The sequence below is a fragment of the Moschus berezovskii genome, chromosome 21 (assembly GCF_049115385.1).
Source record: "Moschus berezovskii isolate FMDL1 chromosome 21, NW_MosBer_1.0, whole genome shotgun sequence".
Lineage (NCBI taxonomy): Eukaryota > Metazoa > Chordata > Mammalia > Artiodactyla > Moschidae > Moschus > Moschus berezovskii.
In genome coordinates this window covers 67,716,274-67,738,221 of record NC_142480.1, presented here as the reverse complement: position 1 = coordinate 67,738,221, position 21,948 = coordinate 67,716,274, and the positions used below count along the sequence as shown (strand labels likewise).

Here is a 21,948-nt window from a genome sequence, read left to right as displayed (position 1 = left end):
TGGTTGCCACCATCTAGGGGTTAGGGAGATGAGAAGTTATTTACTGGGTACAGGTTTCCATTTGGGGTGATTAAAACGTTCTGGAACTAGGTAGTGGTCATGGTTGCACAACTCTAAACACACAAAATGCCACTGAATTGTTCACTTTAAAATGGTTAAACTGGGGACCACCTGGTGGTCCAGTGGTTAGCACTCAGCACTTGCCCTGCAGAGGCTGCATGTTCAGTCCATGGTCAAGGAACTGGGATCCCACTGCCATTACCTGGTCAAAATTAATTATTTAATTAAAAAAGTAAAAGGACTAAATTTTCCACTCCTAGGTATTTACCTCTAAAGAACTAAAATCAGGGAATTGTATAGGTATTTGCCTACCCATGTGCATAGCAGCATTACTCCCTGTAAAGGTAGAAACAACCCAAATGCCCAACAATAGAGGAAGAGATTAGCAAAATGTCATAAATCCACGAGAAGTGAAGTGAAATCACTCAGTCCTGTCTGGCTCTTTATGACCCCATAGACTATACAGCCCATGGAATTCTCCAGGCCAGAATACTGCAGTGAGTAGCCTTTCCATCTCCAGGGGATCTTCCCAACCCAGGGATTGAACCCAGGTCTCCCACACTGCAGGTGGATTTACCAGCTGAGCCACAAGGGAACATAGTGGAATATCATTCAGCCATGAAAAGGAAGGAAATTCTGACTCATTACAAAATGGATGAACTTGGAGGTCATTATGCCAAGTGAAATAACTGTCACAAAAGGACCACTATTACACAATCTCACTTTTATGAGGTCCCGACACAAGACAAAGTCACAGAGACAGATAGTAGAATCTCTGCACCATCTGCAGGATGAAGCCCACACAAAGGGATCCTCCCCATGTCACTCAAGATGAAGTAGATAATCACTCAGAACACTGCCACCACAGTCAGCTTTCAGCATGTTAGTTACCATTGGTTAATAGATACCAGGATGAAAACATTATGTGTATATTTCTGCTTAGATTTTTCACTCTGGAAAATTGAGCTCATTAATCCTACAAAGGACATTTTAAGAGTTAATCATTGGAGGCAGTCTTGTCCACATTTATAAATAAGCAGAGAACCAAGACTCTTATCTCAAGATGCCATTCTACATGAGGAAACTGCATCAAAAAATCCTCTGGGCTTTATTATCAGGAAAATAAAGAGCCCTAAAACACATTCCACTTGCACCCTCACCCTCTCACTGGCCCCTATCTCATAATGTGACCTTCCTCATCTGAGCTTCCAGAGACCAATTCAGCAGTGAGTCTGGGTCTCACCCGACTTCTGAGCTCTGGCAACCAGTCCTGAGTGTCAGACTTCTATTTTATTCTGAGGGCACCCATGGCAAACGTCCAGGGGCTCCTAGCATCAGCTGCCCCAGGTGCTGAAAACTGAAGAAGCTGTTGTAAACCCTCTGTTTTCTTGCATTCCTCTAATTCATGAGCACAGTAGTTTGGTTGCTACAGAGCCAACAAAGACAAATTAGATACAACTTTGTCCTCAAAACTAAATGCAAGGTGTACATGCAAATATTAAAAGAGAAAGAGAGGTACTGTAATTTTATCAAACATGGTGTGTATTCAAATAATATTTGGCCAGCTTATCTAAATTGTAAGATATTATTTTACAATTTATGAAACTCATTTCTTGTAATTTCTTGTACATGTTTATTAGTTGTTCTTAATGGCTTTTACTTTTGGAAACATGACTTTTTTGAAATCAAAAAAAGTAAAAGCCAAATGTAGGACCAAAGTGCCCTCTGCGGGTTGTGGCCTGCAGCCCCCAATGGGGCTCTGGGCCCAGCACCTGCTCCAAGGCCAGGACGCTGTTCAGATGAGCGTCCCCCAGCTCACTCGCTGTCACAGTCTGACAACCTTCCAGTGGACTGAGAGACGAAACATCACCTAACTGTGCTCCTATTTTCTCTTCTGAAGGTCAGACTTTGACTTTCTACCATTAGAAACATTCTAACATTAGCTCCTTAGTCTTTCTTCCTCCTCAGGACCCTTTGTCGGCTTCCCACAGAAGGCACAGAGGCATCTGAAGGGCCTGTGTCCTTTCTTGGAGAAAGTATCCAGAAGCTATGTTCCTGTGCGGTCCCTGAGGCAACAGTACACTCTCAGCGAGCTGGGCGGCCCAGAGTGACAGCAGCTGCCAGGAGACCGGGTGCCTGCCCTGGGGACGGCTGGGGGTGGGACCACCGGCCAGGGGAGGCGGGGCGGGACCCTGTCTGGCTCAGTTTATCTTCACCATGCTCCATTTACAGAACTCATCAAACACGAAGTCACTGTCCATCTGCCTTGAAATCTTAGAATATTAGCTTGCCCACTCCAGCAGAGAACATCTTTAAAACAGCAACTTCTCAAAGTTACTGTGGAGGTGCTGAGTCTGGAGGAGCCCTCACCACTCCCGCCCTGGAAATAGCAATGGCGAGACCTCAGTGCCCATCCTGGCAGGAGCGGCCCCCACGCCTGCAGGCACGAGAGCAAAGCGAGTGGCACCAGGCCACCCTGGGCCTGAAGGAGAGAGGCCCTGCAGCTCACGGGGACCCGGGAAACCCAGACTCAGGAGGCACCTGGGGCCGAATACGGCACAGAGCCCCTTCTCCTCAGCAGACCAAGACTCCTCACGCAAGCCCCACGGCCCTGTTGACTGCTCTAGCGGGAGCTCCAGCACCAAGCCTGCAGCCCACGCTGACCCGGTAACAGCCCTGCCTGTGTCACTCTTGCTCATTTTCATTATAGGCATATCATATACATCATACAGTAACACTCACTGTGTAACGTATGTACCGTGTTACATATTACAGGTGTATGCCTACACATATGTAACAGATACCATACACATAACACACACATTATATGTAAGTAGCCCCAGCAACTGTATTTGGACATGCGTTCATTAAAAGAGGTGACTAAATGAGGTCACAGGGTGGGGCCCCAGTCCAACACGAAAGGAGCACTTCTAAGAGGGGGAGACACTAGGCATGCGTGTGGGGGGACCATGTGAGGACATAGAGAGAGTGCCGTGGGCGAGCCAGGGAGAGGCCTCGGGAGACAGCGGTCCTGTGAGAGCCTTATCTGGGACGTCCAGCTCCAGATGGGATGAGAACAATCTTCTGGTGTGTGAGTTGCCCCGTCTGTGCGCTGTCACGGCAGCGCGAGCGGACCAGCACCTGACAACGTCCATTCCCTGACTCCCGCTGGAAGGGCCCCCAGCTGGGAGAGCAGGAAGAGGGGGCAGCAGGGGCCAGGGGCCTCAGGGCATCGCCCCAGGAGCCTCCTGCACAGGCCCGCGCCCCACAGGCCCCTCTGTGAACAGGAGAAGCAGTGCAGGGAAGACAGAAATGAACCCCAGTGATTGAGCAACACGGCCGCCTAAGAGCACTGATGCCAGAAGCAGCAGCTAAATGCTTTAGGACCGGCTTCCGTGTCCTCAGGTCACGGAGGATGCTGTCTAGGGTGGACAGCACACACGACCACCCCTCTGGACAGGAAAAGTCTCAGGAGTGTACACCACCCATGGATGCCCTGCGAACTCCTGAGTTCTATCTAACCTCCACCAGGCAGGCACCTGCACTCCGCCAGGGGCCAGGGCATCCACCCGAGACACAAGGTTTAGACACTATGCATCTACTTACAGCACCTTTAACAAGGGGCCCCGTGCAGTGTTCCGATGATGTTCCTTCTGAGCGCAGCGGCTGCCTCATCGGCTGGCAGGATCCTGAGACGGACCCCCGGCCCTGGTGGGCGTGCCATGTCGGTCCCCCCGAGTCAGCTGGAGCGCTGCAGGAGCCACTCCTACACGTGCAGTGAAGGTGCCCCATCAGTGCACTACGAGCTCATTAGCAGGGAGGCCATCGAGTTGGCCTGACGGAACCATAGGAGCCCTGTACACTGGACCTCAAGCAGAGACGGTGAGTCAGACGCGAAACTGCAGCGAGCAACGAAGGGGCACGTGGCCAGAGCCAGGGGGCTGCTGGCGTTCAGCCAGCAAGAGCAGGGGCCAGGCCAACCAGCACCTGAGCAAAACTCCACCAAGGATCTAGTGAGCCTGGAAGAGGACCAGGCCTCAGACGAGATGTGTCAGGCCAACACCCGTACCGCAGCCGGGCGAGGCCCAGGGCAGAGCCCCTGGCCAGCACGCGCCTGCATCCTGCTCCCGAAAACTCTAACAGCACACAGCAGAGTTGTCTCCAGTTGCTGGGTTTACAGTAACTCATCAGGCAGCAGGAGAACGCTAATGCAGGCAATCCCCATCTTCTGCACAGAGGCAGGAGCTGGAGACGGCTCTCTGCCCAGGGCCGCGGTCCTCGCAGGGTGCAGCCAACCAGAAAACCACACTCAGCTTCAGAATACACATACCTGAGAAAAAGATGGAGCTACCAGGGGAGCCCAACTGAGAAAAAACACTATCTCACAGGAAAAAAATGCAGAGCAAGACTGCTTAAAATCCAACCACGGTGGAAGGAGCCCAACAGAGGGTGTGCATAACACATCAAAACGTGGGGAAACCTGATAACACGCAGTCCACATCATCCCATTACAAACGCGGAGTGGGACCCTCCACAGGAATGACAACTGCCCTTCCGATCAGCTGACTGCCTTGCTCAGGTGTCCTGGCGGGTCTGCCCACAACGGTTCAAGAGTTCAGGGGCCACTGGTGGGAAACAGTGTGACTCTTCTGAAATGGGGCGGGGAGTGGGGGGAGGGGACCTAGCTGAAAGTGGGCCTGAGTCTTTTTGAGGGACGCACTGCCACTGGTTTTTCTGTACCAAAGCCCTCACCTCTTGGCCTCTTATTTGCTCAGCTGTAAAGTGAAAGTGTCCAATAATTTCCAAGATCTGTTCTATGATTAGCTTTCCTCTTCTGGGAAAATCAGTTAACCCTGTTTATTATTAGTCCTGCTGAGCTTTGCAGTTTTTATCTGAGCCTTTTTTGTCCAAAACAGTACAATGCAGGGGGGAAGAAATAAGGAAATATTAAAATGACTAGTGTCTAATTTTATTTAAAGACAAGCAGTAAACAAAATTCTAAGCTAACTTCACTGTTTCTGATCCGTTATTTAGGCTATTTATCTATTTATTCGTAATAGTTGTGTTTTTAAGGTTACTAAGAAAATAATTCCAATAAGAGGAGATAACTGAGTTACAGGATTTACAGGAATTATTTTAAGCAGTTGAAAAGCATGTTTTTGCCTGAAGATGCTTTGTTACTTTCATGTAGCTCTCTGGATTCAAGGACTCCTGCTCAGAAAGGTTCCCAGAAATGTTCTGTTAATGATTTATGCTTTGAAATGTATCAGAACTCCCACCAGTTCAGACTCACTCATGGCCCCTCTCCAGTTGTGGTCCTGTTTCTGCAATGGCTAAGGTTTTTCAACAGTGTATCTACAAATCTCTACAACTGTAACGTGCAAAACAAATCTGACTCCACAGTGGATCTGTTGCTTTAACTTTTTCATTCTATTGCTTTTGCTTCAAGTTAACCACTAAACAGATGTTGCCTGTAAGCTTAAATGATAATGGTCCACCTCTGGAAACCCTGCTTCCCAGATAGTGAGCATTAAGCTAAAATACCTTTGTTCAGCTCACAGGAAACATCCTGACTAAGCCCACCTGTGAATGACTGCAGGGAGAAAGAAACAAACATCTCCCCTCCAGAGGTTGACCAGGACCAGGAAATGTTTGACTTTACTTCCTTGTTTAGTATAAAAGAAGCCTCAAATCTAACTCAGGCAGAATGGTTCTTTGGGGCAGGAGTCCGCCACCTTCTTGGTCTGCCCGCTTTGCAAATAACAGCAATTCATTCCCCACCTGACCTGCCTCTTGAGAAACCTGTATGCAGGTCAGGAAGCAACAGTTAGAACTGGACATGGAACAACAGACTGTTTCCAAATAGGAAAAGGAGTACATCAGGGCTGTATATTGTCACCCTGCTTATTTAACTTCTATGCAGAGTACCTCATGAAAAACGCTGGGCTGGAAGAAGCACAAGCTGGAATCAAGATTGCCAGGAGAAATATCAATAACCTCAGATATGCAGATGACACCACCCTTATGGCAGAAAGTGAAGAGGAACTAAAAAGCCTCTCGATGAAAGTGAAAGAGGAGAGTGAAAAAGTTGGCTTGAAGCTCAACATTCAGAAAACTAACATCATGGCATCTGGTCCCATCACGTCATGGGAAATAGATGGGGAAACAGTGGAAACAGTGTCAGACTTTATTTTTTTGGGCTCCAAAATCACTGCAGATGCTGACTGCAGGCATGAAATTAAAAAACGCTTACTCCTTGGAAGGAAAGTTATGACCAACCCAGATAGCATATTAAAAAGCAGAAACATTACTTTGTCAACAAAGATCTATCTGCTCAAGGCTATGGTTTTTCCTGTGGTCATGTATGGATGTGAGAGTTGGACTGTGAAGAAAGCTGATTGCCGAAGAATCGATGCTTTTGAACTGTGGTGCTAGAGAAGACTCTTGAGAGTCCCTTGGACTGCAAGGAGATCCAACCAGTCCATTCTAAAGGAGATCAATCCTGGGTGTTCATTGGAAGGACTGATGCTAAAACTGAAACTCCAATACTTTGGCCACCTCATGCAAAGAGTTGACTCACTGGAAAAGACTCTGATGCTGGGAGGGACTGCGGGCAGGAGGAGAAGGGGACGACCGAGAATGAGATGGTTGGATGGCATCACCGACTCGATGGACATGAGTTTGAGTGAACTCCGGGAGTTGGTGATGGACAGGGAGGCCTGGTGTGCTGCAATTCATGGGGTTGTAAAGAGTCAGACACGACTGAGTGACTTTACTAACTGAACTGATCCTGTGGCAAGCAGTATGAGTTTGGACTTGGTAACAATGAAGAGAAGGAATAAAACCAAACTGATAAAAGTTTTTTTAAAAGGTACTTGTAGGAATTGAGGGAACTTTACTTTGATCTTTACTGTGTTGTTTTCAAATGGATTTGCATTTAGGTTATTAGAGTACCATTTTCCCTAACAGCAAAAGAATATTTCTCTGTTTTTTTAAGGTGACAATAGATTCCAAATTTGAGAAACCAGTTAACATCCCTGGTGACCTACTACCCCTCGGTGTACAAGGACAGTCCTGACAATAACTGTCATTGTCCTGCTCTTCTACCCGGCCTATGGATTTATGAACACACGCGTCCTCCTGGCTAGAAGGAGGAGGGAGGGGAGGATGCATGCCCACTTCTGATTCCACCCACAGCAGGTGACTCCTCCCTTGTAACGCGACACGACCATTCCAGTTGGAGCCAGGAGGCAGGCCACCCACTGTTCTAAATGTCTCCATGAAATATCCATGCCGCATGCATGGAGCCCACTTCCCAGGACATCTTACTGTTGGAGATGCCTGCCTCATTTGACTTTCTGACACATTGACTTTATGTGGCCATATCTTACCATATATTTTCTCATGTTCAAGAAATACTGGCTTTAATTCAATTGTATATACTTTTCACAACCACACATGGGAACTCCCCACCTCTTTCCCAGCTCACCATGCCCACATGCTGCTCAGGGGCTGGCAATGGGGGTACAGGGGTAGATAAAGCACATCTCACTCACCTCCCTTGATGTCTCCCTCCCCTAAACTTGTCTCTCCCTGAACAAGACCAACCAATGAAGAAGTGTGTCTTGGGTTTGGATGGGCAGGAAAGAACAAGGAAGAAAAAGAAGAGATGGGAGGATTTTTAAGATTTGAGCAGATCCACTTGAAAACAAGGGATTAAAGAGGAAAGTACAATTCTCACTTGTATTTTTAAGTACAATTTTCACTTGTATTTTTAAGCACAATTCAAGGCTGAGAGGAAGAACACTTGTTTTGATTAGGCAATCTGGGAGTGCCTCCTGGAAGAGGGGGCATCTGAATTTATCTCTTGAAGGATGAAAAAAATCTTAGGGTAACCCATACCCCACCCTAAGAGGACTACTTATACTAAAGAGCGGAATTTAGGGAGAGGCTAGAAGGGCAGTGACCAAACCAAAGCTAAGGCTGCTGCTGCTGCTGCTGCTAAGTCTCTTCAGTCGTGTCTGACTCTGTGCGACCCCATAGACGATAGCCCACCAGGCTCCCCCGTCCCTGGGATTCTCCAGGCAAGAACACTGGAGTGGGTTGCCATTTCCTTCTCCAATGTGTGAAAGTGAAAAGTGAAAGTGAAGTCGCTCAGTCGTGTCCGACTCCTAGCGACCCCATGGACTGCAGCCTACCAGGCTCCTCCATCCATGGGATTCTCCAGGCAAGGGTATTGGAGTGGGGTGCCATTGCCTTCTCCGAAAGCTAAGGCAAGAGATAGCAAAAGAGATCATGAGACTTGGGACACAGAAACGGAAAAGAAAGATCCGGCAAGGGAGTCTGATTGTACAAGCAATGACTGGACTTTACAAATGATTAGAGGAGTCAGTCACGGGGTATCCAGGTCTCCAGCCTTGTTGGCTGAAATGTGGCAACCAGTCACCTCACCTTGCGTGGACTTGCTATGGGATGGAACACAGTCCAGCTGGGAGCAATTCTGAGTCCAAGCGCTGGCGGGCGTGGGGCTGAGTTGGTGGGAGGTGCTCTGAAGAAAAGATAGATAGAGACAGGGCCTCAGGGTTCTCGCATGAAGGCGACAGGACCCCCCGCCCCCCCGCCCATGGGCGCCCTGAGGGTGTTTATGGGGGAGAGAGCTGACTACAAAGGAACAGTGGTAAGTATCAGCTCGGACAGGAGTGACAAGGGAGGGAATGTCCATCAGGGGAAGCCAGCGGGGGGCTGGGCAGGCGGGCAGGGCAGAGGGAGGGGTCTGGAAGCTCAGGGATGAAGACGCACCAAGACCCCAGAGCCCACCCACTGCCACGGGCAGGATTCCAGAGGCTGCCCCGTCCATTGCCAAGTGATCACACCTGGACAAACAATCACCAAATGTGTGCTCACGGTCGCTGTATTTTTCTTTCCTTTTTGGTTCCTCAACCTCCAGTGGCACACACCTGAATATGGCATAGCCCCTAAGATCAAAGGCCACCGTTCCAAACACCCCTGGTCCTTTTTGCTCCCTGTCCAAACCTGTTTATCACTCAAGCATGTTTCCTGCCTGGCTAGGGGAGAGTTCAGTCTCTTGAAAGATGGGGAAATGTTTTCCAGAAGTGGGCCACCTCCACAAGGTTCACAAATGCTTAATGGCTTGGGACAAGGCTTTCAGCCAACGCCAGCTGGAGGCCGAGACCAGGTTTCCGTCAGCACCAACATATCATGTTAACATCATGTTAACAACAGAACAGCAGGACGGGAGGTGAGCCCCCACCAAGTGCAGCCCTCACCAGGAGCAAGCAGCACGCAGGGCACCTATTAACACACACAGTCCTCACTCAGAAGGTAGTGCGTCCCGATACTCACTCATGGAAGGAGAGACTGGCCTAGCCAAAGCCACACCCAGAAAGAGGCACGGTGAGGACCACATCTGCCCAACTCCAGGGCCCTGGAGGCCTGGCTTTGAAAATACACCCGATGTGTGGCCTGCTTCGTGTGTGCTAAGTTGCTTCAGGCGTGTCCGACTTTTTGCGACCCTATGGACCATAGCCCGCCAGGGATTCTCCAGGCAAGAATACTGGAGTGGGTTGCCATGCCCTCTTCAAGGCAATCTTCCCAATCCTGGGATCAAACCCATGTCTCCTGCATCTCCTGAATTGCGGACGGCTTCTTTACCCACTGAGCCACCTGGGAAGCCCAATTGGGTGGCTTAAGGAAGACAATTTGCAAAATTCTATGCCAGAAGCTTTTTTTTTTAATCTTTTAAATTATACAGCACAGAAACCAATATAATCTGAAAATACTGGGTTGTCCAAAAGGTTAAGATTGCATTATGACAGCTGTCATATTAGCATGCCATTAAAAAAAAAAAACTTATCAAAACTGATTTTTCATGTAGCCATTTTAATAATGAAGATGGAAGAAAAAAAGCAACTTTTCTGGCATATTACGCTTTATTATTTCAAGAAAGGTAAAAACGCAACTGAAATGCTAAAAGAAGAAAGATTTGTGCAGTGTATGGAGAAGGTGCTGTGACTGATCAAACACGTCAGAAGTGGCTGATGAAGTTTTGTGCTGGAGCTTTCTCACTGGGTGATGCTCCATGGTCAGGTAGACCAGTTGAAGCTGACAGAGGTCAAATCAATGAGAACCCTGAGAACAATCAATGTTATACCATGTGCAAGAGAAGCTGACATACTCAAAATATCCAAATCAAGAGTTGAAAATCATTTACAACAGCACAGTTATGTTCATCTCTTTGATACCTGAGTTCCGTATAAGTTAATCAAAAAAATCTTGACCATATTTCCACATACAATTCTCTACTTAACGGTCCCCAAAGTGTTAGTTTTTAAAACAAACTGTGACAGGCAATGAAAAGTGGATACTTTATAGTAATGTGAAATGGAACAGACCATGGGGCTGGCTAAATGAACCACCACCAACCACATCTAAGGTCGATTTCCATCCAAAAAAGGTGATGTTGTGCATATGGAGGGATTGGAAGGCAGTCCTCTATTACAAGCTCATTCCGGAAAACCAAATGATTAATCACAAGAAGTACTGTTTCCAATCAGACCAACTGAAGGCAGCACTCGAATAAAAGTGTCCAGAAATAGTTAACAGAAAATGCATAATCTTCCATCAGGATAACACAAAACTGCATGTTTCTTTGATGACCAGGCACAAATTGTTAAAGATTGGCTGGTAAGTTCTGATTCATCTGCAATATTCACCAGACATTGCACTTTCTGATGTTCATTTATTTCGGTCTTTATAAAATTCTCTTAATGGAAACAATTTCAATTCCCTGGAAGACTGTAAAAGGCAACTGGAACAGTTCTTTGCTCAGAAAAATAAAAAGTTTTGGGAAGACAGAATTATGATGTTGCCTGAAAAATGGCAGAAAAAGTAGTGGAGCAAAATGGTGAAGACTTTCAATAAAGGTCTTGGTGAAAATGAAAAATGTGTCTTATTTTTAGTTAAAAAAAATCAAAGGAACTTTTTGGCCAACACAATAAAATATTGTTATGCTTGAAAGGGGGTGGACAGGCAGACGGTTTCAGACGCATGTGGTGTCTGACCACCCCACCCAGTCACATTTCAGTCTATCTGCCAAAACACCTGCCTATTTGCAAACAACCAGCGGGGCCGTGTCCAAAGTCAAAAGTCACAAAGTTGTCGTCTTGGCTAAAACTGGGCAGTGTGCCTCAATGAGCCTGGGCAGAGGGGCGGCTCGGTGCTCAATGCAGCCGGTGGGCAGGATCTCCTGTGCCTCCCCCTAGGGCTGAGGGCGGCTCAGTGCTCAATGCGGCAGTGGGCAGGACCCCCTGGGGCCTCCCTCTGGGGCTGAGGGGGATGGCTCGGTGCTCAATGTGGCCGGTGGGCAGGAGCCCCTGTGCTTCCCCCTGGGGCTGGGGGCGGTGGGAAGGTTGTGAGCGGAGCTGGGCAGAGGGTCACTCTCATGGCTATGGATGACGTGGCGGCTCTGACAGGCACTCCTGCCATGGGCAGGGCACACCTCACACTGCTGGCAGTGAGGCTGTGGGCTGCGGACCAGCAGGCCTTTTTCAAATGGGGCAGCTCCCCAGTGTGCGTCGCTTCTGCAGAAAGCAGCCCACCATTTTTTGCAAAATCCCTCCCTCAAAAATACTTGCACATGGTACTAAGCAGCTGGTTCTGGAAGGATCTAGCTAATTGTGACATCTGGCACCGGGCCAGGGTCTCCATAGAGGGTGCCAAGGTGCACATCCTTCGTCACGGAAGAAAGGACACCCCCCAGGAAGAGGCGCAGCAGGAAGCAAGGCCTGGCTCAGGCCTCGGGTCAGGCCCACAGTTGGAGTTTTGTGTGATTATGGCGTGATTTTCTCCCTACTGTTACTCTTGAAGGGATTTTTTTTTTTTAAACTAATAAAATCAGATACACTACAAATGAATAGAAAAGTAACACTTAACATTTAATTTGTTGTTTGTAACTAAAGCAAGAGCTGGGATTTTGTTTTGTTAACTTAGAAAGATGCAGCTGCTCAGAGCAGTTAAGGAGTGGGGCGCGGGGCGTGGTACGGCAGTGCTCAGTGCAGACTCACAGAGAAACTAAGGCATGTGGCTCGCAGCATCCCGTATGGGGCACTGACAAGAACAGCCCCTGTGAAGAGAACGCTCTTTCCCAACATCAGACTGCCTCAGGTCTCTCAGCTTACCACATCTCCTACTGCTGAAACATCCCCTGCGTAAGAAAGGCAAGTTCCAATTAAGGTTGTGCTTTATTTACTAAGCCAACAGAAACAGAGTTGGCCAGAAATGTCATCACGCATGCATGCAGTTGAATGCATGTTCTTTTCCTTCAAATGGTTCAAGGTCGAGGTAGAATCAAATGTAAAGTATCTAGAAAGGTCCACATGACACATTTTCAAGAAAAAGAGACCAGAGAACTAACCAAACACGCAATCCAACTAGACCGACGTCTCCCAACCATGGCCCAAAGTACTACTTTGGCTCTCAAAGGAGAGAGCTACTCAACACTTTTAAAAGTTATTTTAAGCACAGAATGAACGAGAAAACAGGATGAAGCAAGCCCTCAATGGGAGGTTCACAGCAAGAGATCCAAGAATCTCATGGAATAATTGTGCCAAGGCCTGGTGCCTTGAGGATAAGAAAACCTTCCCAGGATCCATCATTCAGATTATGGACAAATGAGGCGGCGGGGGAGAGTGGGCACTGGGGCCTGGAGAAACAGAGACAGAGACAATGTCCGCAGCGCTGTAGAAAGACCCCGCAAGATTCTGAAATTACCTCACAGTTATCACAGACTCTTTATGAGACAGGCCTGGAGCCTGGGACCCTCTGCTGCAGTACCTGCACCTGGACAAATGTCTCCTTGAGCTACAAAATAAGCTATAAGGGACTAAAAATAACCACATACATGCAGTTGGGGCAAATTATGGACAAGATATAAAAAGACAAAAAAAAAAAAACAAACCACCCCACAACTCCCACTTTCAAAGAGCCAGGAGCAAAAGCAGGGGGTGGGAACAAAGGTGGGCAAACCTAAGACACCCCTTTAGCCAGACCCCTGAACACACAATATAAAGAAAGAGCCAGCTTGCCGCTCCCCTAGTGGGGCCCAATAAAGTCTTTGCTGAATTTCCTGTCTGGCCTCGGATCAATTTCTATTGATCAAGGAGGCCAAGAACCCTCATGGGTAACAATTACACGACAGGCAGAGAAGGGAAGAGCCCAGAATGAGAGAGACAATGGCTTCAAAGCTTCAGCTCCCCTGGCGTCTGGGGCCAGACTGTTCCCTCCACAGGGGGCCGTCTGCACAGAGGCCCTCACCACAGATCCCATCAGCCCAGCTGCTCCAGGAGGACGCCACCCAGGTGGAGGACCACTGCTTTCGGGCACCCGGATGGGCATGCAGGAAAGTGGATTATTAAGTAAACCCTAACAGAACCAGCATATTTTGAAAACCATATGGGTGAGGACTGAGCAATGAAGCAAAAGTGGCAAACTGTGCGGCAGGAACTCGACCCAAATCTGTTGCGTAATGTCCAGAATGTGTCCTTTCCACCCTAAACCGAAACAGCTGCTCCTTTGGTGAGACATGCTAATGGATTTGGAATTTCATACTAAACGTCAGAGGATGCTGGCTGTTCTCGCCCCAGATTACAGGGCCTCTGGCTTCTTTAGAATGAAGATTGTTGACTTTCCCCGTCCACACTGGACTATGCTGGGACCATGCGATCCATTCACTGCAATCTCACACTGCATACCCAGAAGGAAGGAATTTTCCCAGGGGATGTGCCAGCTTGTGACAGCAAAACGATGCCTAAAAAATCAAGACCATTTAGGAAGCTCTTAACTCAACCTCTTGAGTTACAAAACCTTTTCTGGACAAATCATTTCTATTGCAATCTTTTCTGAGTTTCATGAGACAGTCTCAAAATAGCTCAGGAGACATCAGGACATGGGGAGCAAGACTCTTCACCTCAATAATAATACTGCCCATTTGTAAAGCATGTAAAACACTTCGGGGGAACCTGTAGAGTTTCCAAGGTCATTTCTTCTACATTAATTCACTGGTTGGTATGACATTCTCACAAAATGGGCAAACTGTCCACATTCTTTCAGCTGATGCCTTAAAGCTGGGAGAGGTCTGATGATTTTTAACAATTTTCCTAAGAGGCTGAAACAATCCATATTTCTCCATTGGTACCCAAGAGTACCCGCCCCCTCATTTCTGCAAAGAGTAGCTGCTGTGTTCTCTTCCTTTGCAGCCTCCTTGTTAGTCTAATAAGCAGACAGGACACATCACCTTTTTATGGCTCCCGCCTGACTCCCATAACCTGCTCTTCTGGGGATTAACTGCCTATTTTCCAGCTGTTTTTCCTATTGCATTCTATTCTTGACAACTTAATTTGAGAGCTTTTGTATTAAAACTATTAACCCCTTTTCTTTTACCTAGAAAACAATTTTCTCTAACAACTTTTTAAAAATGTTTGCTTGTGTATATTTTGTCATATAAGTTTTAATTTTTATATAGTTAAATTGTGAGTTTTCTAGGCCCGTTGAGAAAGTCCCCCATGCTCCTAGACTGGACATATTACTTCTTCAGTTTTAGTGAGTGAATGCAGTGTTCTTTTCTTTTTTAATATACAAGTGTTCAAATAAACTGATCTTCATTTTTATATAGTACAATCTGAGGGCCCCACGGCTGTTTCCTCCAGTCAGACAATGGGATAAACACTGTTTACTGAACAATCCTTTCCCACTGAACTTAAACGCCCACTCTACAATCCTCACAGGCAATGCCACGTATCAGGTGTTCATCCTGTCTTTCTGCTGTTGACACTCGGACACTGGGATCACTGCACAGTGTGCGGGTCAGCACCCCCCAGGAGGCCCCCTCGCCTGCGTGGAGGCAGCCCCCTGGCAGGCCCTGGCTGGCATGCGGGTGACGCCGCGTGCTTCCTGCCCTGCCTGTGTTGGCCCCTGCAGGTCACAGACAGCTTCATGCTGCAGCCCTGGTTCCACCAACCATGCGAAAAGTCCCTCCTGCTTCATCTTTCTAAAAATATCTTGGAACTTCCCTGGTGGTCCAGGGGTTAGGACTCCATGCTCCTGATGCAAGGAACTCAGGTTCATTCCCTGGTCGGGGACTAGGATCCCACATGCCAGGGGGCAAATGAATAAATAAAACCTTGGCTATATCGGGGCATTATAAACTCAAGGCCATTTTATTCAATTCCAAGAGAACCTCGCAGGCAGACTCACTCACACACACACGCACCCTCTTCTTGGAGAACTCACTCTCCCACCCATGGCGACGGGAAGCCTCCTGCTGGCTTACTGAATACATCCTTCAGAGAGATACTGCCGTTGTCTTCAGGCAGGTTTCGAGCCCTTCTCGTGCAGTTCAGTCCTAGGTACTTTTATAGGATTTGTTCCTATTTTCAGCTCTATCCTCCCCAGTTCCCCTCTGAAGGCTCACTGCTCCCTGAGCTCCTGTGAGTCATTATTTCTGGTCCCTTCCTCCGCAGCTGTTTCTCTGGGTATGAGTTCCCTCTGCTCAAACCACCTTCCTTTCCCTGGTCACTGCTGCTGCTGCTGCTGCTAAGTCACTTCAGTCGTGTCCGACTCTGTGTGACCCCATAGACGGAAGCACACCAGGCTCCCCTGTCCCTGGGATACTCCAGGCAAGAACACTGGAGTGGGTTGCCATTTCCTTCTCCAATGTGTGAAAGTGGAAAGTGAAAAGTGAAAGTATAGTCGCTCAGTCGTGTCCGACCCTTAGCGACTCCACGGACTGCAGCCCACCAGGCTCCTCCATCCATGGGATTTTCTAGGCAATAGTACTGGAGTGGCTTGCCATTGCCTTCTCCGTCCCTGGTCACTAGGCCCCTGCGAAGGAACGGTCACTGTTCTTAGTTAGCGTGTTTGGGCTCTGCTCTAATGATGGCAGGTCTTCATCACTGACAGTGAGGCAGGCCCCAGAAGAGCAGGGACCACAAAGCTCCCTCCAGGCTCCTCCCAGCCTCAGGGTGAGTGAGAACAAGCCTGGGGCCACTGTCAGGGCACCCTGCACACTGCCACCGTCTTGCTGAGGGCCTGCAGTCCCACAGGCTCAGGCTTTCTCCGAGACGCTCCACCCTGTGGGACCCACTCAGGTCTCGTGGCTGCTCTTCTCCAAGTGCCTACAGGAGAGCCTGGGCCGCTGTCCATGGACCCGGATGGACCCAGGCTGGTCCAGGCCCGTGGCCACCCAGCCAGCATGAAGGCTGGATGGGAGACACGTTTGGCCTCAGGCCCCTGTTTCCCTAGAGCCCCCGCTCCTCTGAATCTGAATTTTGAATATGAGGAGACTTTATTCATAACAAGTACCCTCGTCTGACATTCTGAGGGGACTACAGGCTAGAGAAGTTTTTCCATCCTCTGGGGTATGGTGCCAGGGGTGCCTGCTCCCACTGTATTGCTGGGAGTCCTCCCAGGGCTTATGGAGAAGCACTGACCTTCGGGTCACTCCCTGACCAACACCACAGCGAGTTCTCCCACCAAGGAGAATGAGGAATCACACAAGCAACCTCTTCTCCATATAAAGTTCTCCTAAAAAGCACCGCAGTAACATTTCTACAGCGTATTTATTGCAGACGTCCCTCAGTCACGGCAAGCATAGTGAATGACCTCAAGCAAGCTCTGTCCTTCAGAAGATTCAGCCCCGGATCAGAAGGGGTGTTAAAATACGGACTGAACTATGCTCCAGTGACGTTTCTTTTGATGCAGTGTGTGTGATAGAAGACACCTCTGGAACTCACGGGTTGGGCGTCCGATCCCAGTTGCCTCCAGTAATGGCCCAGTAATGGTGGCAGTGCCTCAGAAAACTGGTTTCACCCAGTAATTTCCTGAGAAAAACCAACAGCGCTGGAATTCAGAACAGACTCAAACCCCTCCTCGGGCAACACAGAGTGAGCTCAGCCATGCCGATGGCTCTTCTCCTTGCACCACGGGTGCAGGGTCCCTGTCACCAGATGTGCTTGCAGGGCCCTGAGAAGGCAGGCCGCTCCCACTGTAAGAATGAAGCTGCTGAGAGTCAAGGGGGTGAAGCCAACACCTCGAGATTCACGGCTGGAAGAGGGAAGGGCTGCTCCAGAACCACACAGGGAAAGGAAGCTTGAAGCTAAGGTAACTCGTGCTTTCCAGCTTAAGGTTACTAGGGGCAAACGTGTTAAGAAATGGGAATTACTAAATTAAGTGGCACAGATGATAAAGAATCCACCTTCCAGTGTAGGAGACGCAAGAGATGCACATTCAACCCCTGGGTCAGGAGCATCCTCTGGAGAAGCCATGACAACCCCCTCCAGTATTCTTGGCTGGAGAGTCCCATGGACAGGGGAGCCTGGCGGGCTAAGGTCCATGGGGTCGCAAAGAGCCAGACACACACACACATCTAGTCTATCTTTAGAAAAAATTTTTCTCCTTCTTTTTTGGGAAACTGAGTAGGTTACGTGTTACATTCAGAATACCTTTTGATGCTACACAAATGCGCAAAGTTGAGAAGCACACCCCCTCCGAGGAGCTGAACCAGCCGGGGGTACCCCCATCTCAGCAGTGCCTCGGCATCACACGGCTGAGCTCGCTCGCCGAGGCCGAGCGCCTCAGGGTGACGGCCACAGGCCGTGCGGCAGAAAGACCGCTGGCTGGTCCAGTCCTGAACACGCAACCGTGCTGACTCTGCGCTCCCAATGGAGCTTCCTGAAATGAGGACAGACAGACTTCCCTCAACCCACCTCAGCGATCTGGGGTTGAAAGGGCTTATAAATAGGAACAGAAATCATGTTAATGTTTTTGGATTTCTGCTTATGCCTCTAACAGTCTAAATACCATTGAATTCGATTTCTGATTTGGGCTTTAGTAATATGTCATTGGAGAAGGAAATGGCAACCCACTCCAGTGTTCTTGCCTGGAGAATCCCAGGGACGGGGGAGCCTGGTGGCTGCCATCTATGGGGTCGCACAGAGTCGGACACGACTGAAGTGACTCAGCAGCAGCAGCAATACATCATTATCTTTACCGCTATTGACAGTAATACTTATTTTTCCAAAGACTGCCAGATAAGTACCAGCACTAATATTACTGCCCAATATTACCAGAAATGTTTCTTTAGCCATGTTATCCCTTAACTGAAGTCACGTGTCATAAAATCCACTGGGAAAAATTTGACCTGTAGCAAGGGTTTGTGTTGGAGCCAAAGAACAGGCACAAAGAACAGTGAAGGGCTCCTTCACGCACACGGCCACGGCCATGGCCACACCTGGCACGCGGGGCTCTCACGGCAGGGTGGGGGCTGACCCTGCACACATGGGGCTGGCTCCCCTCAGAGAGGGTCTGCACTCACCCCTCTGCAGACTGCCCTGGTTCTCTCCACGGGGCATGTGCCCCCCAGCCTGGCAGGCATCCTGGGTATGGCTGCAGCTACACATGCCCTGCACAGGCATCCTTTACTGGAAACCCACCTGCTGCCCCCAGAATGTGCCAACTGGGCCTCAGGACAATGCCCTCCTGGGTGGAAAGGGCAGCAGCACTCACTCAAACTCACCTTGGACAGGCGTCTCACTCCTTCAGTGGCTCTTGAAACTTTAGTGACTCGGAAATGTCATTTTTCAGGAAAAAATTCACAGGGTACACACCTGTGAATTAGGCTTCTTGCCGGCACGAGCAGCTGCCAGGAAAGCTGGGACAAGCAGCCCCAGGCCCAAGGACACCTCTGAGCAGGTCACTGTCAGGAGAAGGGCCGACCCGCCGCCTGCATCTGTGGATGTCCCTCAGCAGGCCACGGGCACAGAGAGGGCAGCTCAGGACACAGCAAGTTCCCACTGGCAGGAGGAGAAAGGCTTTTCTCCTTCCCACAGAATGCAATTCCCGTCTGGGAAGAAAGCATCCAGGTCTCCTGGGCCACAGGGGACTGATGACCAACACCCACCAAAAGAACAGTCTCCAGATCACGGGGACAAAACCCCATTCAGCAGGCGTGTCCTGCCCCTGGCTGCCACCCGCACCAGGCACCCCCGAGGGCCTCCCCGGGACTCTGCAGCGATGCAGACTGTCAGCGCATGCGGGGCACCTGTGAGGCAGCCCCCTGCAATGCTGGGGAGACTTCCTACATCTCCAAATGAAATTCACTTTATTTCAAACACCACTACATGTCTATTTTAACCATTTCTCACCTTACTGAACTCTTTTCAGTTTTATTTTATTCCTAGTATCTCAACAACAGCAGAGCCTACGCGCTTGTACAGAAGTAGAGTCTGCACTTGTGATCTATCTGAGTATCTGAGTAACTTGAGGACACACCATCCTCACCCTGCCCCCTTAGAGCTTTGGCCACACACAGGAGGGTGCAGGCGTCACTCTGGGTGAAGGGAAAAGGTGTCCGCTCTTAGGGAACTTATTTTAACAAACGAAAACTCTTTGGGGTGACGGCCTCCCCTCAGTTGTGTGAGTGCTGCGACCTCAGGGGCACAGAGGTGCTCTGGGGACCTCTGGCCACGCGTACCATCCTGCACACACCGGGATCTTAGGCCACTCGACCAGCAGCTCCCGGACCCCAGGGTCAACCCCAGGGTCAGCATCTCGAGTTGTGCCACCAGGTGCGTGTCTGAGCCTGGGTCCTCATCTGCAGAGGAGGGACAACAGTGACGATGCTTGCACCGTGGGGCTGGAGAGTGGGTGCAGAACTGAGCTCAGCTCCACAGGGTGCAAGTCTCCAGAGCAGCCTTGGAATGCTGACTCAGACTCACCTCCCAGCCGGCCAACGCCTCTCACACTTAGTTCCCCATTCATCAGGCCTCAGTGTGCTCATGTTAAAAGGAACAGCTTGCTTCTACGGAAATCACACCTTTCTGCTCTATAAAGCACCCTGCCACTGCTGCACCCTGCCACTTTTGCACCACCAGGTGGAAGAGGCACCTCCAACAGCAATGGGGAATGCCCCCTTACTGACCTCCGAACCCCACATGCTGGACACAGAGGCCACGTGGCAGTGCACCTCCATTCCTGGTGAGCAACACCACCTGCCCGGGTCAAAGGCCGAGACCCTCCCTGTGTTCCAAAGGGAGGGATCCCAGGCACACTCTTATACCAGCCCCTGGAACACGTGCGCCACATGACCGGGGCGCGTGGCTGACTGGCTAGTACCACACACAAAGGCATCTTTGTTCATCAGGGAGGCTTTTAAAGTTATTTTCCTGTTTCAAGTCGTAAGATGTTGCTTTTGGGCCAAGAGTTATTTGGGAACTCTCCATCTGGATGCTTGTCTTCTGAGAACAGAACAGAAGTCGGGCAAAGTGCACCACACAGACATTGCATATGCCCATCGCTGCAGCTCAGGCCACGCTGTTTTAACATTGCAACACAGAGCTGGGCTCTGCTCCTTGACCACCAGGCTGGGAACGGGGAGGCTGCCTCTCTCAGGCCTCCCTTGCTGCAGCCGGGGTGGCGTGGACGCCCTGAGTCACAGCCTGGGAGCAAGAACCAGTTTCTTCTGGCAGCAGTAACATATTAACACAAAAAGGTGACTTAAAGCCACACAAATTTATCACCTTACAGTCCTGGAGGTCAGAATCCCAGCACTGGGCTCACCGAGCCAGAGCAGAGGCATCAGCAGGGCCACCTCCCGTTCTGGAGCTGAACCCGTCTCCCTGCCTCTTCCAGGCGCCAGGGCCACTCCCTCCTTGACCTGCGACCTCTCCTCCACCTTCAAGGCCAAGTGGCATCACTGAGTTCCATCTCGCTGGCTCTCTGACTTTTTCTTCCACCTTAGGATTCCTGGGATTATAACGGGTCCACCCAGAAAAGCCAAGATAATCTCCTTATCTTCAGGTCATCTAATGAGCCACCTTAACTGTGCTGTGCCATGAAAATATCCACAGGTCCTGTGGATTAGAAGCTGGATGCATTTGGGTTCTAAAGCAAATGTTTTATGCTGCCTGAAACAAATCACGAACAGGTGTCAGGTAAAAGTGCATTTTATATGTGAGGGGACTTCCCTGGTGGCTCAGATGGTAAAGCATCTGCCTACAATGCAGGAGACCCGGGTTCGATCCCTGGGTTGGGAAGATCCCCTGGAGAAGGAAATAGCAACCCACTCTAGTACTCTTGCCTGGAGAATCCCATGGATGGAGGATCCTGGTAGGCTACAGTCCATGGGGTCCCAAAGAGTCAGACACGACTGAGCGACTTCACTCTAAATGTGAGGACGGTGTGGCCACTATTCAGTGGGATGTGCCCTGAAGTCAGCTCTCACCTGACGCCCTCATGGCCAAGGGACCCTTGTGAGGGGGACAGTTTCTGACACAAGGCAAGACCAAGCCACAGGAACACACCCTCCCCTGACCCTGGACACAGCAGCCTGTAGTCAGAGGGGAGTCAGTGGTGTGGGAAGGTGACGGGGCCACGCCTCTGTGGCCTGTGCTTCCCCTCCACTTCCTGTCCCTCAGGTACATCTGCCGCATGGTCCCCCGAACCCTGTACTGCACCTGACCCACTGGGTAACCTTCCTTTCACTCGCTTGTTCGCTCACTCTGCGTCTGCTGGTTCTGCTGCGCTCTGTGCTAGGGGACGAGGCAAGACAGGGAGCAAGGAGCCCGAGACACCGTCATGCCTTCTGGGAGTCCGCATGCTTCCTCTCTGCTGCTCAGACACGAGGACTGCATCCCTAGAGCCACGCGCCCACTCTGGAGAGTTCCTGAAAGAGAGCGATGCTGCTGCTGCTGCTGCCAAGTAGCTTCAGTCGTGTCCAACTTGGTGCAACCCCATGGACAGAAGCCCACCAGGCTCCTCCGTCCCTGGGATTCTCCAGACAAGAGTACTGGAGTGAGTTGCCATCTCATGAAACCC

The 21,948-nt window shown here is 49.8% G+C and overlaps 1 protein-coding gene across 4 annotated transcripts in view; it reads right to left on the bottom strand.

The window, feature by feature from the left end:
- Window positions 1-21,948, bottom strand: part of ATP10A (ATPase phospholipid transporting 10A (putative)) — a 192,894-nt gene that overhangs the window by 113,896 nt on the left and 57,050 nt on the right. The gene's annotated exons all lie outside the window — the stretch shown is intronic.